The sequence below is a fragment of the Alligator sinensis genome, unplaced genomic scaffold (genome assembly GCF_000455745.1).
Source record: "Alligator sinensis unplaced genomic scaffold, ASM45574v1 scaffold755_2, whole genome shotgun sequence".
Classification (NCBI taxonomy): Eukaryota; Metazoa; Chordata; order Crocodylia; family Alligatoridae; genus Alligator; species Alligator sinensis.
Genome location: NW_005841883.1, coordinates 1,641,536 through 1,661,354, shown reverse-complemented (window position 1 = coordinate 1,661,354; position 19,819 = coordinate 1,641,536).

Genomic DNA, 19,819 nt, shown 5'->3' with positions numbered 1-19,819 from the left:
GGCCCTGCTGGCTACAGCGTTGCAGTGCCAGCTCATGTTCATACTGTGGTCTGTTACCTCCAGGTCCCTTTAATTCGTAGTGCAGGTCAGATTGGCATTGCCAAGCCTGTAGGTGTGCAGGGGATTGTTTGTTCCCAGGTGGAACACTTTACATTTCTCAATGTTGAACTTCATCTGGTTCTGGTCCCCCAACTTGCAAGCCTGTCTAGGTCCATCTGTATCTGCAGCCTATCTTCAAGCGTGACCACGCCCCCTCATAAGTTGGGGTCATCTGTGAACTTGGCCAGTGAGCTCTTCACCCCCACATCCAAATCATTGGTGAAGATGTTGAATAGCACTGGGCCAAACACAAACCCCTGCGGGGCACCACTGGCCACTTCCTGCCAAGATCGCACAGATCTCTCTGGGTCCTACCCTGCAGCCAGTTTCCTACCCACCTGACTGTCTCAGAGTTAAGCCCACAGTCTTCTGATTTTCTTGCAAGAACATTGTGGGTTACCAGATTGAAAGCTTTTTGTAAGTCGAGGTATATAATGTCAACCTCCTCTCTCTTATCCAGGTGGTGAATCACCTGATTGTAAAAGGAGAAGAGATTGGTAAGACAAGACCTGCCCATGACGAAGCCATGCTGGCTTTTGTTCAGAATCCTACCTTCTGCAAGCTTATCACACATAGACTCCTTAATTAATTTTTCCAGGATTTTCCCTGGGATTGAAGTTAGGCTAATTGGCTTAAATTACCTGGGTCCTCCTTCCTCCCCTTCTTGAAGATGGGCACAACACTGGCCCTCTTCCAGTCCTCGGGGACCTCCCCAGAGCACCATGAGTTTTGGAAGAGCTTCGCCAGGTGTTCTGCAATGACTTCAGCCAGCTCCTTTAGCACTTTCGGATGAAGTTCATCTGGTCCTGCTGACTTATATATGTCCATTTTTTTTAACTGATCACACCAGTTCTACAGCAATAGTAGGAAGGTGGTCATTTGAACCCTGCTCATTCTGTACCCTAGCTGACGTGATTTTCCCCTTGGCTCGGTGGAAAACCAAGGCAAAGTAGACATTCAGGAGTTTTCTCCTGAGTGGCAGTGACTAGCTGTCCTGAGTTGTTGAGCAATGGTCCCACACTCCCATTCATTTTCCTCCAATTCCCTACATACCTAAAGAAGGACTTCTTGTTGTCCTTGATTCCCGTTGCTCATTTTAGTTTAGTCGCTGCCTTAGCTTTTCTAATCTGATCCCTACAAATGTGGGCCATAGTTATATAGTCCTCCTTTGGGGCTGTCCCTAGTTTCCACTGAGTATATTCCCAGCCCTTTTGCTACATTTCGTCCACATGGGAATGGACTTCCTTTGTGCTTCAAGGATCATGTCCTTTAGGAATGACCACTCTTCATGCACACCTTTTGCCTTTGGTCCCTGGCCCCTCAGCACATTCCCTCCTAGTGACCTAAGTTTGTTGAAGTTTGCATTTTTTAAGTCCAAAACTTCAAGCCCACTATCCAATTTGTCTGTCTTGTGACAGTTCTTTTTTATGAAAGAACAACAACAAAATAAAAAAGCAGGGTAAATGTTTCTGAGGGTTAAACTGTGTACTCCCTCAGACTGGATAATGCAAGGGTAGGTAACCCCTGGCATGGGTGCCATTGTGTGGTAAGTGAAGGCATTTTGCTTGGCATGCACACCTTGGGGTGGATGGCAGGAAAGGGACTAGAGCTGTGCTGCCACGACAAGGATTGGGCCCCTCCTGGCTCCCTTGCCATCCACCCCTGGCATGCCAACATCTTACAAATCAAGGTTGTCGGTGTTTTTGGCACTCTGCCCCAAAATATTGCCGACCCCTGGGATAGTTCCTTCTTTTCTTCTGCCTCCTTAGATACTGAAGGGTCCTGGTTCTCTTTTCTCCTATGCAGCTACTAACACCTCCAGTCAATTCTGATAATTTCTCTAAAACAGTTGCTTGCTGTCAGTGCAAAAACCTTTGACATACTGGAAACTGAAAATATGGTGTTAGCACAAAAGTTGTATTTAATATTAAAAAAAACCCCCAAGAAAGTACGATGCAGCTTTACACTAAATGTACTCAAGCCTACTGTTTAAATTAGAGCAAAGCTGTCACAAACTTTAGTTTGCTATAGTAGAATGCCACAACATTTAGGAACGTGTTACAGAGTTAAGGTTCAGCTTGCTGAAAATTGCACAATGCTTTTATTGTACCACGTAGTACAGATTGCAAGAGTCCACATCTGAAAAGACTTATGAATTCATACTCACAAGAGATCTCTTTTTGAAAATGCACTCTGCATTCTGGTGTAGTCCAAAATGTATTTTTTTTTAATTAATGTTTGCACCTTGGTGCATTTCAAAGGCAAAAAAAATAATCTCCCCCTGCAAAGCCAAACCAAATCAAAACAGTACAAAACAACTCTTCTAAAGTATTTCTGAGTCCAAGGGCCAAAAGTAACCTTTGGCACAGATAATTTAACTGTAATAACAGAGAAGTTAACTCCTTCAGATGTAATCAATCCATCACTTCCTTAAACTTGGTGGTAGATTTCTGAAAGAGAGAGATTGCTCAAGTATGGCAGTACCATGAGGTTTTGTTGACATCAGGGAAGAGAGGTTTGCTTTGGATGGTTTGGCTCCTTCCTGTCAAAAAGACTGCAGAGTATTTCCTATCCATCTTATAGGTTTCCTTCGGAGTTCTAGTCTGAAGGAATCAGTTTACAGAGTCTGTTCAATCAGTTTACAGAGTCCTTAGAGAAACACTATAGCAGTTTGGGTTGTGGCGCCATCACTCTGACTATGACGTGACGGCTTTGTGTTTCTCTCATTGGATCAGGTTGGTGCAGTGTTTATTTCCTGATGTTGGGTTGTGGGGAGATAAGGAAGAATAAGAACAGGCAGATGCTATATTCAGATAAAGTGGATGTTATGCTTCTTGATTTGAGGAAGGCCTCTAAAGAGTATGGTGATCTGAGATGCCTGTCCTTATTATTGTGGAAATGTGCCTACCCTTCTTCACTGGGATTCATAGTTGGGAGTTACTTCTGGCTCCTCAAGTCCAAGATAATTATTTTTCCCCCCTTTGTGTTTAATATGATGGTTGTGACCATTTCTCTTAAATATGGACTGTCCCAGCCTTTGTGACCTTCGACTATCTCACAGGGATTCTGTGAGGATAATTTTATTAATGTGTGTAATGCCTTAGATATTATACTGATGGGTCCCATAAGAAAGCCTGCATAAACAAATGAAATAAATAAAATTGAAATGACCTCTACATGAAACTACTGGCTACATTGCATTTTGCTTCAGCTGAAGCTTCCATCTGCTAGCTCAGCAGTTGGCTGTAAGGAGTACTTTACACTGCAGACCCTAGTGCCTTTTGGTTCATTCTGGCTGCCATTCAAGATGCTAATGATCTATAAAACCTCTATGAGATTTGAATCTTTGCCACCTCTCTCTCTCTGCACAATTACAGTAGTTATGATCTGCTGATCTGATCTTGCCAACAGGTCTTACAACCTAGGACATTTTCAGTAGAGGGCTCAACTCTACAAATCACTTCCCCTAAAGCAGTAGTTCTCAACCTTTTTAGATGCAAGGGCACTCATCATTAGATTCAAGGCACCCCTCAGAAATACTGGCCCATTATTTAAAATCTTTTTGACTCCAGGAAAAAAAAAGAGTAATTATTTTGTTACAAAGAGCTCAGAAAGACCACAACAGGGAAATGGTTTAAACACTGTTTAAAATCTCTGGCTTTATCTTGTGAATCATCCTTGTACACCTAACAGTGCTATCATTGTACGGCACCCAGTGACACACTTGAAAGGATATCAGGGCACCCTGGTTGAGAATCACTGCCCAAAATAATCATATACAGCCTGAACTGAGACTTCAGGGTATGATTGAAGGCCAATCATTTACTAAAGCTTTTGCCAGGGTGAAAAGGAAGATGGGAGCTTGCTTATTTTTTACAGTCTGTTTTAAGATGATTTTTATCTTGGTTATTATTGGCTTAATATATGTTTATGCATTAAAACCAATTTTAAAGGATACATTGTTAAAATTGGAAAACAATACAATGAACATTGGGCCTTGCTGTTCCCTGTTTCAACAGTATCTATGACAACACTGTAAGAACACTGACCAAGCAGATGGGTGGTTGCATAGTTAAAAGTGATTTGTCAATACCATGAAAGCCCTTTTATAAAGGGAGTTCTCCAGACTCTTAACAAGGCAACTATAATATGATTTCAGCACTAAGGAAAATGTTGGAAAACAATACACTGATCTGGAAATCTTTTTAAGTTAATGGGAATTGTGTTCTTAATATACTATATGTTTAAATCTTCCATTTTTATTTTGATTGATATATATATGTTGCATTGCTTTTTGCATTCCATTGATTATAATACTCTCTTGGAAACTTGAGCATCATGTTTCCCTCATATGTCTGGTAATATTCCTTTTTTTTCAAAACCTCCCTGTTTGGTGTAGCTGGTACTACTAAGGGCACCTTTAGCCAATTGAATTTATCTATGGTCTTGTCTTATTCTAATATCAAGACGTGTGTGTGTATGTATCAGCATCACTTGATGATAGTAGATTTAGGGATCTACACCAACCTTGATTTTTTTTAGTGTCCAATCTGCGCATGCAGTGCAGAGGGCAGCCACAGCTATGGTCCTGATTCAAAGCTGCCCAACTCAAGGACAAATTAAGGGGCACAAGGGTACCCCTAATTTACATTTCTGGCTTGAGGTCAGAGGGATCTTACAACAATTAATCTCTAGTCTACTGTGCCTCCTCACCTCTATACCCTTCCCCTGGTCAACCTTTGAGTCACTCCTGCCATCTGCTTGTGTATGAACACAGGCTGCAGCTGATATAGGAAGTAGAGTGGATGCATTCATTATCACTAGGGCAAAGGATGGAAAATATTTTTTATAAAGAATATGTGGTAAAAACTTAAGGCAAGTTTGTAACCTCAAATCTGTTTAAAATAAGGGAAGTTGCAAAGCTATGCTGCTCAAGAAACATAGAGAATGAACTATGATTCTGAGAATTTCTATCTGGACCCTGGTCCTCGTCTTCCCTGTCCCTTCCCCCTGGAGAGAAAGCTGCTAACAGGACAGCTGGTCCCTTTCTGCTGGTCAGCATGTCCATGTGGTGGAATCAAGGCTCACTCCATGCTGGCCCCTGGCCTTGTCTACCTACTCCCCAGTCACAGAAACTGGGGGATCAGCAACTTTAAATGTTTTACCCCCTGTGCTGTGTGATCTAGGTAAGCTGTGCAGGCTGGTAAGGCAGCACTGTGTTCCCTCATGTAGACACATTGGGCAAATTGGACAAAGATCAACCTTGTCCATAAACTGTTACACATTTGCAAAATGGGTTGTGTATAGGGTGACCATATGTTCTATTTTCACCAGGGCAGTCCTGTCTTAAACACCTGTCCCAGGCCTCCTGTCAGTTTGGTCAAGCTGATGCTTTTCATTGCATAAAATAATATTTATTATTTATAAAAAACAAACCAAAACTAAACTAAACAAAATAAACCCCCTCTACTTTATTTTTTCCTGAAGATTAGATACAAAATCACAGGAAAAATAAACATCCCAGGCCAGAAACATTGTTTATACAATTGCTTATGGGTATCCTGCAACCCTTAAAATCAATGACATGTTTGTGATTTACTTGAACAGCACCAGGTTCAGGACCTACTTTTTCAATATACATTATATATATATATATTTTTTTTTTAACTATCTAAGCAAAAAATGTGCTATGCAAACCATAAAACTGAGTTAATTGTTTTAGTGAGCAGGATGGAGCTATCTGCTGTTTTATTGGTTGGTATAGTGGGGTGGAAGGCATGCTGTGTAGTTAGGTGCCTTTGCATATATATATATATATATATGGAAAATATAAACACTACTGTTAATATTTTTGTCACTTGTGATTTTCCTACCACAAATGTAACTACCTTAAAACAAAGAATTAAGCTACAGAAAGACTCAGTATTTATTACATGTTAAACCTAGAGTTCTGATCGTTTTTGTGAAGGTTTGCAAGGATCATAATCAGAACTTCTAATTGTCCCACAATAGAAAAAGCAACCTTGTCTTAATATGTGATGCCTGTTATTGAGCTGATCAAAATGTTTTCTTCAAAATAATTGTAGAGAAAAAAATCTTTTAAAATTGTTGTGTTTGTTTTTTTTACTTTCCTTCTACCATGTTCTGCAAGAGAATGATGGAAACAGGGTTTTTTTATTCCCCTTTTCATATTTTCTTTTGTCATTCTGTAATTTTTTTAGGACTACAAAGCTTTTATGAATTGTTTTGTTTTTTTTACCAGCTCTAACCTGTTGGCAGTTATGATGATAACTTTTACATTTTGGAAAGATTATACTAAGAAAATTAGGCATTGAATTTTTCCTGCATGTATTTTCAGACACTCTCAAGTTGTTTCCCACTGCAAAAATGGGTAAGGGCAAGTAACTAGTGAATGGGAACAAGTAAAGATGGAGACCTGCTGTTGACCTAGAAACCATAGATGAGCTCTGTTTAGTCTTTAAACAAATAAATGTCCAGTTTAACATAAACATTTACTTTAAATAACAAGAAGAGAAGGAAGGTGGCTTCAGGAATTTAAAGGATGATATTTTATTAATTATGTATCTTAGACTTGGATCAATTTGCTTTGATCTGAAAGTGGTCTTTGCTGATCAATGTTTCTTTTTGATGAATCAGAGCTTTTAGACCTCTGAAATGCAGAATGCCATTAGAAAATGTGGGAGTGACTGTTTCAGTTAAGCTGACTGTGTACCTTTCCAACCAACAGCCATTTTTTCTGGTAAAATCACTTTTCTGTGCTAAGTATGATAAAAAGATGCATTTAGGGTTGTTTGGTTGAAGACAGTGTTTGCTTGGGATTCATGTTACAATTATAATTCATATTTCTGTAGAGGCTAGATAAGCCTGTGATGATGAATTTGTATTTGCCAATAGAGGGTTTCTTTTATAGGCTAGGAGGTTCTTGTCCATATAAAAAAGGAAAGTCTGAAAATGTTACAAAACAGATTTCATGAGTCAAGTAGAAAGCCATGCGACCAAGCCTACACAATATCATCATTCCTGCAGCTACACCTCAGAAAGCACTTGCAGGTTGTCTGAATGACCTTGCTTGAGAGGGTTATTTTTGTTGGATTCTTTGCAGTTTTCAGAGCAGACAAAGATTCAGGAATTACATAATTTCCTTCTACATCTAGCTTCTACATTCCACTTTAGACCTTTAAAGTCCACCACAGCCTGGCTTAGAGAGGGCAAATATGGAACCATACACACATCCTTTTTGGCATGAATAGTCCATTTGATATTATCACTAAACAGAACCCCTAATGTGAACTTGGAAGGAGGAAACATTCAAGTGAGATATAATGACCCTTGGAAGAGCTGAGAGATGGGTGAGAGAGACATTTAAGGGAATCGTATAGCCTCTTCTTTCTAATCAGAAGACCTTGAGGTTCTTATGTTATCAGGAATGGATAATCTAATTTGCCTGGTACAGTACAAAACAAAATATTTAACTTTTTTATCTCGATGGGAGTTAGGAGCCTCTCTTACTATATTCAAGCTAGAAACAAAAAACAGACTAGTTTCAAAGCTGTGTCTTTGAAAGGAATGTTTTGCAGCCAAGGACAACCCTTCACTGTAGTGTTTGTGGGGACAGGGAGTTATTCTAGCCTCTCTTTTTATATATTTGTTTTTGTCTTCTTGAAAAATGTCTTTTTCAACTAAAGGATTATACATCCTTTCCTTGTTAAAAGATGACCTACCTGAAACATGTCAACATGTTATGTTCAGATTCTTTTTTCTATTACGTTCAGACCCTGCCCCCCCTTTTTTTTTAATGTGATGGTGCAAATAACAATGATGTAAGGGAAACCCAAAAATATAAGGGCTAAATTGTGGCTGCTCTTTATACACGCATACAGACAAGATAAGAATAAGGATAACCCCATTCTTGTGTGGTCCAGGTGAGAGCTGCCTACATTACCAGGCTGTCACTTTGTGGAAGATAGTAGCAGCTGCTGATCTTTTTTCCCTTGTGAACAGCTTCCCAATGCAGCAGTGGAAAGAGGCAGTAAACAAGGGCACAGCTCTACTCCTACAGCTCTACTCCTGGCCACACAGTTGGGACTGTACTGCACACTTTAGTGAAATACAGCAAATTGACTTTGCCACTAGTGTGATGGGGAAGCTGAGGCAGAATATCATCACCTGGTACTTCCTCTGAGTCAGAGCAGCTCTACCTCACCCTTCTCAGGGCTTAGCCTACTTGGAGTTGCAGAGGTCATCCTTGTTGAGCCCCACTGTCTTTGATCATTTTAGAGCCCTAGTGATTGGAGACATCCCAATGGTGAAATGTGGTACTTTTAATGCACCTAGCAATGAAGCCCCTTGGGACTTTTTAATTGAAGCAAATATGGGTAAATATCTTTTTACATTTTACGTAACATCAGAAGGCAGGAACTATTGGCATCAGCTGTCATATATGGGATGTTCCTGGGAAGGGCTGAGAAATCTGTGTTCCCCAGTACAAAGCCTGAGGCCACTCCTTGAAAAATACAGTTTTCTTTGAGTAACACTGAAATAAAGCTGGCATCTGGGCCACATGGAAACTAGTGACACCTCAGATATTTGGGGACATTTTTGAAGGATTTTCTTGTTTCGCTTTAAAATATGTTATTTAAAATAATAAGCAACCGTCACGTTTTTTGTAATATTACTAAAAACACGGTGCTGTGACAGGCGTAAGCCTCATCCCTCTCAAGGGAAAATAGCTCCAGTAGACATACGAATGGCAATCCCCAAACTCCTTGTCAAGCTGACAGCGCAGCATGATTGCACATGCATGCATGTTTCTTCTTACTGACCTACTTCTTTCTCAGTCTCAAGTTGAGAGAATTTCTGTGAAGGTTAAATCATGCAGTTTGGTTTTGTTCTCTAAGGGCAATTTTTTCCTTAGCTATTTTATTAGCTTTCTTCTACAGCTCATTTTGATTATATCAGTAGTTTTATGTCTAATTGTCCAAGAGGAATTAAAGAACAAAAAGAAAGGGTAGCACTGGAAAATAAACATGCCCTTTCACTGTGAACTAGTTTGTGTGAAGAGAGATTAAAAAAGTAAAGTAACAATTACAGGAGATCCTGTTGATGATAACCATAGCTTTAGTTCCCAACAGTCCACAGCAAATGTGAAAATATTATAATAGTTGACAAGAATGAAAATCTGAAAGGTGACTGTGATAGTGCAAACCCCTTTTGTTAAGAATGAGAGAGTGAATTCTGACATAAGGGTATACTGCATAATTAGTTATCTAAACCACTCTGGAAACCACCTGTTGAAAAGCTGTTTGATTAGCTGAATTTGTTGGGATAAGTAAAATGGTTACAAGTTACTTAAGAGTTGAGATACAATATTGCATTGAATAAGCTTGAAAGAGAACTCTATACCAACTGTTACAGGGTACAGTAATCTATCAATCTTAAGAAGATAAATGCAGTACTGTATTAAATACAACTTAAAGAAAACAGTTTGTTATGTAGTATCAGCAATTAAAAGCTAGTAACAAAAACACCATGCCATCTGGTTAACAGAGGTTCAGGTTAACAAATGATATACTACTGTAGCTCTACTTCTGACTAGGTCATCTCTGAACTGTATGAACAGGTAAGTGATATTTCAACAGATACTCAAGAGTAAATTTCCCACTTAATATTATGATGCATAAGCAAAGAGATCCATGCAAAAATTTAGAGGCCTTTCCTACCAGACTCAGTACATGATGGGAGATATTTCTCAGAGGTATTATAGATTCATAGATTGTAAGGTTGGAAGGGACCTTGGAAGATCATCAGGTCCAGCCCCCCTGCATCAAGCAGGAAAGACAACTGGGGTTAGATGACCCCAGCAAGGTGCTCATCCAGTCTCCTCTTGAAGATTTCCATGGTAGGTCATTGTACCAACTCTGAAGGAAGCTTATTCCAGTGTGGACACCGTAGTTGTGAAGTAGTTTTTCCTAATGTTGAGTCTGAAACGGTCTTCCAGGAGTGTGACCATTACTCCTAGTTTTCCCCAAGGGTGCCCTGGTGAACAGTTGTTCACTGGGCCGTTGATGTACGCCCCTGATGTAGCAGTAAGCTGCTACCAAGTCCCCTAGCAGCTGTCTCTTTTTCAGGATGAAGAGTCCCAGATCCCTCAACCTTTCCTCATATGGCTTGCTGTGTAAGTCTCTGATCATATGGGTGGCCCTTCTCTGGATTCTCTCAAGCTTTACCACATCCTTGTTAAAGTGTGGCACCCAGAACTGAATGCAGTACTCCAGCTGCGACCTCCACAATGCTGAGTGGAGCGGGAGAATAACTTTGGTGTTGCTGGAGATGCATTGATTGATATATGCCAGGGTATTGTTGGCCCTGCTGGCTACAGCGTTGCAGTGCCAGCTCATGTTCATACTGTGGTCTGTTACCTCCAGGTCCCTTTAATTCGTAGTGCAGGTCAGATTGGCATTGCCAAGCCTGTAGGTGTGCAGGGGATTGTTTGTTCCCAGGTGGAACACTTTACATTTCTCAATGTTGAACTTCATCTGGTTCTGGTCCCCCAACTTGCAAGCCTGTCTAGGTCCATCTGTATCTGCAGCCTATCTTCAAGCGTGACCACGCCCCCTCATAAGTTGGGGTCATCTGTGAACTTGGCCAGTGAGCTCTTCACCCCCACATCCAAATCATTGGTGAAGATGTTGAATAGCACTGGGCCAAACACAAACCCCTGCGGGGCACCACTGGCCACTTCCTGCCAAGATCGCACAGATCTCTCTGGGTCCTACCCTGCAGCCAGTTTCCTACCCACCTGACTGTCTCAGAGTTAAGCCCACAGTCTTCTGATTTTCTTGCAAGAACATTGTGGGTTACCAGATTGAAAGCTTTTTGTAAGTCGAGGTATATAATGTCAACCTCCTCTCTCTTATCCAGGTGGTGAATCACCTGATTGTAAAAGGAGAAGAGATTGGTAAGACAAGACCTGCCCATGACGAAGCCATGCTGGCTTTTGTTCAGAATCCTACCTTCTGCAAGCTTATCACACATAGACTCCTTAATTAATTTTTCCAGGATTTTCCCTGGGATTGAAGTTAGGCTAATTGGCTTAAATTACCTGGGTCCTCCTTCCTCCCCTTCTTGAAGATGGGCACAACACTGGCCCTCTTCCAGTCCTCGGGGACCTCCCCAGAGCACCATGAGTTTTGGAAGAGCTTCGCCAGGTGTTCTGCAATGACTTCAGCCAGCTCCTTTAGCACTTTCGGATGAAGTTCATCTGGTCCTGCTGACTTATATATGTCCATTTTTTTTAACTGATCACACCAGTTCTACAGCAATAGTAGGAAGGTGGTCATTTGAACCCTGCTCATTCTGTACCCTAGCTGACGTGATTTTCCCCTTGGCTCGGTGGAAAACCAAGGCAAAGTAGACATTCAGGAGTTTTCTCCTGAGTGGCAGTGACTAGCTGTCCTGAGTTGTTGAGCAATGGTCCCACACTCCCATTCATTTTCCTCCAATTCCCTACATACCTAAAGAAGGACTTCTTGTTGTCCTTGATTCCCGTTGCTCATTTTAGTTTAGTCGCTGCCTTAGCTTTTCTAATCTGATCCCTACAAATGTGGGCCATAGTTATATAGTCCTCCTTTGGGGCTGTCCCTAGTTTCCACTGAGTATATTCCCAGCCCTTTTGCTACATTTCGTCCACATGGGAATGGACTTCCTTTGTGCTTCAAGGATCATGTCCTTTAGGAATGACCACTCTTCATGCACACCTTTTGCCTTTGGTCCCTGGCCCCTCAGCACATTCCCTCCTAGTGACCTAAGTTTGTTGAAGTTTGCATTTTTTAAGTCCAAAACTTCAAGCCCACTATCCAATTTGTCTGTCTTGTGACAGTTCTTTTTTATGAAAGAACAACAACAAAATAAAAAAGCAGGGTAAATGTTTCTGAGGGTTAAACTGTGTACTCCCTCAGACTGGATAATGCAAGGGTAGGTAACCCCTGGCATGGGTGCCATTGTGTGGTAAGTGAAGGCATTTTGCTTGGCATGCACACCTTGGGGTGGATGGCAGGAAAGGGACTAGAGCTGTGCTGCCACGACAAGGATTGGGCCCCTCCTGGCTCCCTTGCCATCCACCCCTGGCATGCCAACATCTTACAAATCAAGGTTGTCGGTGTTTTTGGCACTCTGCCCCAAAATATTGCCGACCCCTGGGATAGTTCCTTCTTTTCTTCTGCCTCCTTAGATACTGAAGGGTCCTGGTTCTCTTTTCTCCTATGCAGCTACTAACACCTCCAGTCAATTCTGATAATTTCTCTAAAACAGTTGCTTGCTGTCAGTGCAAAAACCTTTGACATACTGGAAACTGAAAATATGGTGTTAGCACAAAAGTTGTATTTAATATTAAAAAAAACCCCCAAGAAAGTACGATGCAGCTTTACACTAAATGTACTCAAGCCTACTGTTTAAATTAGAGCAAAGCTGTCACAAACTTTAGTTTGCTATAGTAGAATGCCACAACATTTAGGAACGTGTTACAGAGTTAAGGTTCAGCTTGCTGAAAATTGCACAATGCTTTTATTGTACCACGTAGTACAGATTGCAAGAGTCCACATCTGAAAAGACTTATGAATTCATACTCACAAGAGATCTCTTTTTGAAAATGCACTCTGCATTCTGGTGTAGTCCAAAATGTATTTTTTTTTAATTAATGTTTGCACCTTGGTGCATTTCAAAGGCAAAAAAAATAATCTCCCCCTGCAAAGCCAAACCAAATCAAAACAGTACAAAACAACTCTTCTAAAGTATTTCTGAGTCCAAGGGCCAAAAGTAACCTTTGGCACAGATAATTTAACTGTAATAACAGAGAAGTTAACTCCTTCAGATGTAATCAATCCATCACTTCCTTAAACTTGGTGGTAGATTTCTGAAAGAGAGAGATTGCTCAAGTATGGCAGTACCATGAGGTTTTGTTGACATCAGGGAAGAGAGGTTTGCTTTGGATGGTTTGGCTCCTTCCTGTCAAAAAGACTGCAGAGTATTTCCTATCCATCTTATAGGTTTCCTTCGGAGTTCTAGTCTGAAGGAATCAGTTTACAGAGTCTGTTCAATCAGTTTACAGAGTCCTTAGAGAAACACTATAGCAGTTTGGGTTGTGGCGCCATCACTCTGACTATGACGTGACGGCTTTGTGTTTCTCTCATTGGATCAGGTTGGTGCAGTGTTTATTTCCTGATGTTGGGTTGTGGGGAGATAAGGAAGAATAAGAACAGGCAGATGCTATATTCAGATAAAGTGGATGTTATGCTTCTTGATTTGAGGAAGGCCTCTAAAGAGTATGGTGATCTGAGATGCCTGTCCTTATTATTGTGGAAATGTGCCTACCCTTCTTCACTGGGATTCATAGTTGGGAGTTACTTCTGGCTCCTCAAGTCCAAGATAATTATTTTTCCCCCCTTTGTGTTTAATATGATGGTTGTGACCATTTCTCTTAAATATGGACTGTCCCAGCCTTTGTGACCTTCGACTATCTCACAGGGATTCTGTGAGGATAATTTTATTAATGTGTGTAATGCCTTAGATATTATACTGATGGGTCCCATAAGAAAGCCTGCATAAACAAATGAAATAAATAAAATTGAAATGACCTCTACATGAAACTACTGGCTACATTGCATTTTGCTTCAGCTGAAGCTTCCATCTGCTAGCTCAGCAGTTGGCTGTAAGGAGTACTTTACACTGCAGACCCTAGTGCCTTTTGGTTCATTCTGGCTGCCATTCAAGATGCTAATGATCTATAAAACCTCTATGAGATTTGAATCTTTGCCACCTCTCTCTCTCTGCACAATTACAGTAGTTATGATCTGCTGATCTGATCTTGCCAACAGGTCTTACAACCTAGGACATTTTCAGTAGAGGGCTCAACTCTACAAATCACTTCCCCTAAAGCAGTAGTTCTCAACCTTTTTAGATGCAAGGGCACTCATCATTAGATTCAAGGCACCCCTCAGAAATACTGGCCCATTATTTAAAATCTTTTTGACTCCAGGAAAAAAAAAGAGTAATTATTTTGTTACAAAGAGCTCAGAAAGACCACAACAGGGAAATGGTTTAAACACTGTTTAAAATCTCTGGCTTTATCTTGTGAATCATCCTTGTACACCTAACAGTGCTATCATTGTACGGCACCCAGTGACACACTTGAAAGGATATCAGGGCACCCTGGTTGAGAATCACTGCCCAAAATAATCATATACAGCCTGAACTGAGACTTCAGGGTATGATTGAAGGCCAATCATTTACTAAAGCTTTTGCCAGGGTGAAAAGGAAGATGGGAGCTTGCTTATTTTTTACAGTCTGTTTTAAGATGATTTTTATCTTGGTTATTATTGGCTTAATATATGTTTATGCATTAAAACCAATTTTAAAGGATACATTGTTAAAATTGGAAAACAATACAATGAACATTGGGCCTTGCTGTTCCCTGTTTCAACAGTATCTATGACAACACTGTAAGAACACTGACCAAGCAGATGGGTGGTTGCATAGTTAAAAGTGATTTGTCAATACCATGAAAGCCCTTTTATAAAGGGAGTTCTCCAGACTCTTAACAAGGCAACTATAATATGATTTCAGCACTAAGGAAAATGTTGGAAAACAATACACTGATCTGGAAATCTTTTTAAGTTAATGGGAATTGTGTTCTTAATATACTATATGTTTAAATCTTCCATTTTTATTTTGATTGATATATATATGTTGCATTGCTTTTTGCATTCCATTGATTATAATACTCTCTTGGAAACTTGAGCATCATGTTTCCCTCATATGTCTGGTAATATTCCTTTTTTTTCAAAACCTCCCTGTTTGGTGTAGCTGGTACTACTAAGGGCACCTTTAGCCAATTGAATTTATCTATGGTCTTGTCTTATTCTAATATCAAGACGTGTGTGTGTATGTATCAGCATCACTTGATGATAGTAGATTTAGGGATCTACACCAACCTTGATTTTTTTTAGTGTCCAATCTGCGCATGCAGTGCAGAGGGCAGCCACAGCTATGGTCCTGATTCAAAGCTGCCCAACTCAAGGACAAATTAAGGGGCACAAGGGTACCCCTAATTTACATTTCTGGCTTGAGGTCAGAGGGATCTTACAACAATTAATCTCTAGTCTACTGTGCCTCCTCACCTCTATACCCTTCCCCTGGTCAACCTTTGAGTCACTCCTGCCATCTGCTTGTGTATGAACACAGGCTGCAGCTGATATAGGAAGTAGAGTGGATGCATTCATTATCACTAGGGCAAAGGATGGAAAATATTTTTTATAAAGAATATGTGGTAAAAACTTAAGGCAAGTTTGTAACCTCAAATCTGTTTAAAATAAGGGAAGTTGCAAAGCTATGCTGCTCAAGAAACATAGAGAATGAACTATGATTCTGAGAATTTCTATCTGGACCCTGGTCCTCGTCTTCCCTGTCCCTTCCCCCTGGAGAGAAAGCTGCTAACAGGACAGCTGGTCCCTTTCTGCTGGTCAGCATGTCCATGTGGTGGAATCAAGGCTCACTCCATGCTGGCCCCTGGCCTTGTCTACCTACTCCCCAGTCACAGAAACTGGGGGATCAGCAACTTTAAATGTTTTACCCCCTGTGCTGTGTGATCTAGGTAAGCTGTGCAGGCTGGTAAGGCAGCACTGTGTTCCCTCATGTAGACACATTGGGCAAATTGGACAAAGATCAACCTTGTCCATAAACTGTTACACATTTGCAAAATGGGTTGTGTATAGGGTGACCATATGTTCTATTTTCACCAGGGCAGTCCTGTCTTAAACACCTGTCCCAGGCCTCCTGTCAGTTTGGTCAAGCTGATGCTTTTCATTGCATAAAATAATATTTATTATTTATAAAAAACAAACCAAAACTAAACTAAACAAAATAAACCCCCTCTACTTTATTTTTTCCTGAAGATTAGATACAAAATCACAGGAAAAATAAACATCCCAGGCCAGAAACATTGTTTATACAATTGCTTATGGGTATCCTGCAACCCTTAAAATCAATGACATGTTTGTGATTTACTTGAACAGCACCAGGTTCAGGACCTACTTTTTCAATATACATTATATATATATATATTTTTTTTTTAACTATCTAAGCAAAAAATGTGCTATGCAAACCATAAAACTGAGTTAATTGTTTTAGTGAGCAGGATGGAGCTATCTGCTGTTTTATTGGTTGGTATAGTGGGGTGGAAGGCATGCTGTGTAGTTAGGTGCCTTTGCTAAACTAAAAAAGAACATGGCATTTTTGTCCCTTTAAAATAGTTTATATTTTTCCCTTTTCTTGAAGATAAAACTGTTTTGTTTAGGTTATTTCTTAGCAGTTGAAATAAGAGGAAGGATGCTTTTGTGGTTAATGTGTGGTTATGGCTCTGAAAAGTGACAATAAGATGACAATCTCAAGTTTTGTTTGTGTGGAAGTGAGAGAGAATATTGGATATGGTCAGCTGAGAAGTAAAAATTGAATTTTTTTTTTTCTAATTGTCAGCCACGCAAGCTTGAAATAGGAAAATCAGCCTATGTTGTTGTCATGTGTCTTGCCAACAAAGAAACAATTGGAGCTTACAACTAGAAAAATGGGTATAAGGGACCCCAGGAGGTCATCTAATCCAACTCCCCACACAAGACAGGATCATCCCTTTCTGAGGCAGATCAGCTACGTGTTTGTCTAAACCAGTAGTTCTCAACTTTTTCAGACTCAAGACACCACTCACTAGACTCAATACACCCCTCAGAAAATGCAGCTCTTAGTTTTCACTTGTTTTTCTGACTACGGAAAAATAATAGAGCATTTTTTTTCTGTTGCGAAGAATTCAGACCACAACGGATCAAAATATTTTTAACACTATGAATTCCTATTTGAAATCTCTGTGAATATCTTGTGAATGGTGTGCAAACCTATCAGTGTGAATGTTGCCTGGCACTCTGCAACACTCTTGAAAGGATCTTAAATCAACCCAGGGTGTCATGGTGCGCTGGCTGAGAATCACTGGTTTAACCTGCTTTTAAAAACTTCCAGTGGTGGAGATGCCACAACTTCTCTCAATAACAATTCTGTTGATTAACATATGAGCCAGATCCAGTCCATTCAGTCTTATCTCTGCTGGGTTCTGTGGGGTATGAGGAGTGAAAAGAAATAGTTACAAATTTATTATCACTAAAATCAGGGGATTCCATTCTGAATTCGTACATACAGCAAAGAAGCAGCATTTTTGCATAAGGATATTTCTGTAAGACTTAAGGTATTAGATTGGGCTGGGGATCTATATCTCTCAGTTCCGAAATCCTTGAACATGAAATAGAAATGGCTGGAGGGCAAAAATGGCTTTAGTCCATTTTTTAATTCCACATATTTTGGCCTCAGTGTATGTTACATAAATCTTGAGACTGGACAGGTATTCAAACAATTACAGGGAGGCCTCACCTGTGCAAAGTATATTTTTAAGGGGCTTTGTGTACCATTCCCTGTCAAATTAATTTGGAAGGTCTAATGTAGAGCTCTAATTTTAATTTAGACCTCTACATTTCAATCCCAGTTCTACTAGAAATTGCACCAGAAATTGTTATTCTTTTCAGGTATGCACAATAAGATGATCTATATCTTTAACGTGGCACTGGTTTGGCTGTTGGTTTCTGTAGAATACTCTTGTGGTTTTCTCTGCTGCCTGTCTGCTTGATCTGTTGCTAGTCCCAAAAATATGGGAGTACACTGGTTTCATCTGAAATCTGGACTCTGACTGAATTTCCTTCATATCTATGATCTAATTTAATTATTTCTAAATGCACATATAATGTGAAATAAATGTATATAGCATTTAATGTTTCTTTTATTATTAATGGTGAAAACTATGAAATAATGTGACGATTAGTTAATTTGGAGTTGAAAGGGCAACACTACCCCATAGACAAAAAATGAATTGTAACCAGAGTACACAGGGATATGCAGAGATAGGAAAAAACAAAAGAAGTTTGCCTTGGCTTTTTTATTTTGAAATCATACTCTTGACTTCTATGCATCATGGAAATATTTTTAATAGTGACCAAAAAGCGGTGCCAATCCAGTGAACTCATGGGGAACATCATTAATGCAGAGATGGAGTAGCAAGGAAGAATCATACAAAATGAGGGTTGGAAGGGACCTCAGGAGGTCATCTAGTCCAACTCCTACTCAAAGCAGGACCAGCCCCACTTAGATCATCCCAGCCAAAGCTTTGTCTAGCCAGGTCTTAAAAACCTCCAGGGATGGAGTCTCCACCACCTTTCTGGGTAACCTGTTCCACTGTTTTACTACCCTCCTAGTGAGATTTTTTCCCCTAATATCCAACCTAAACTTCTCTTCCTGCAACTTGAGACGGTTGCTCTTTGTTCTGTCATCTGCCACCACTGAGAACAGTTTAACATCCTCTTGTGAACCCCCCTTCAAGGGAAACAGAGGAGTAAGAAATAGAACACGAAGAAAAGAGCGTTGGCAGTGGGAATGTGACAAGAAACACTGCTGTTCCCAGATAAGAAGGGGAGGTCTTCAAAGGTGGTGGAGGCCAGCACTAAAGGTTGAAAGCTGAGGCAGCGTTAAAGGCAGTGGTTCTCAACGTTTTTAGACTTGAAGCATCCCTGGTCAGACTTGAGGCATCCCTCAGAAAATGCCAGTGCTTAGTTTTCACCTGTTTTGTGACTACAGAACAATGCAAGAGCAATTCTTCTGTTGCAAAGATCTCAGGAAGCCCACAGCAGGGCACAGTGGTGGTGATGCCACGGATTCCTATTTTAAGTTTCTGGGTTGATCTTGCAAACCCTGTGTGTATGCCAGCACTAACGTGACACAGCACGATGGCACCCCTGAAAGGATCTCTGGGCACCCCAGGGTGCTGCGACCCCCTGGGTGAGAAGCATCGGCGCCAGGGGCCGAGCAAGGGGTGTTGCTCTATCGGTGCTTGTGCAGGATGGGCGAGGAACAGGAGATTTTAAGTAACATCTTTCCCTGGGGGCTTGGCTTCTGAAGAAACCCGGCCTGGCTTTTCCCTTCTCCCCGCGGCGGGAGGGGAGTCTCCGGCGGGGGTTTCGCGGGGGCTCCCCACACTCTCCCCCTGTAGCAACAATGCACGTGTGACCATCGCCCGACACGATCGTGATCAGATTCCGCTCCGGGCGGCAGCTTCGCTGGAAAAAGCAGCCACACTTTTCCATACGGCTCTTTTAAGGCGGCTTTGCCAGGCGGCTCTTTTAAGGCGCGGGGGGGGGCGCGATGCTGCTGGCAGCAGCCGCCCGCTGTCTAGGCGCCCTCCCACGCAGCTCCCGCCCAGGGCGCGGTCTGGCAACCGCACGATTGTCCCCAACATGGAGGTGCGGGCGGCTCGCATAAACCTCCGGCGCACCGGCACGGCGAAGGGGAGGGGAAGGGGAAAGGGGCGGTGCCACTCGACGTGGCCCTTCTCTACGCACCTGGAGGCCACCTCTATGATCCGGCGGGGTTCGCGAGAGGGGGAGGCACGAGCCCAGGCGGGCTGAGGGGGCGGGACCGGGGGCAGGGCCAGGCGGCTCTCCGCGGCCGTTGCGCTCAGACGGGCAGTTCCCCACGGCTCCCCTTTGTGTCTGGGCCGGGCTCGGAGCTGCTCCGTGCGAGGGGCGACGCCTGCGGCCCCCTCCCTACCCCCCGCCCCCCC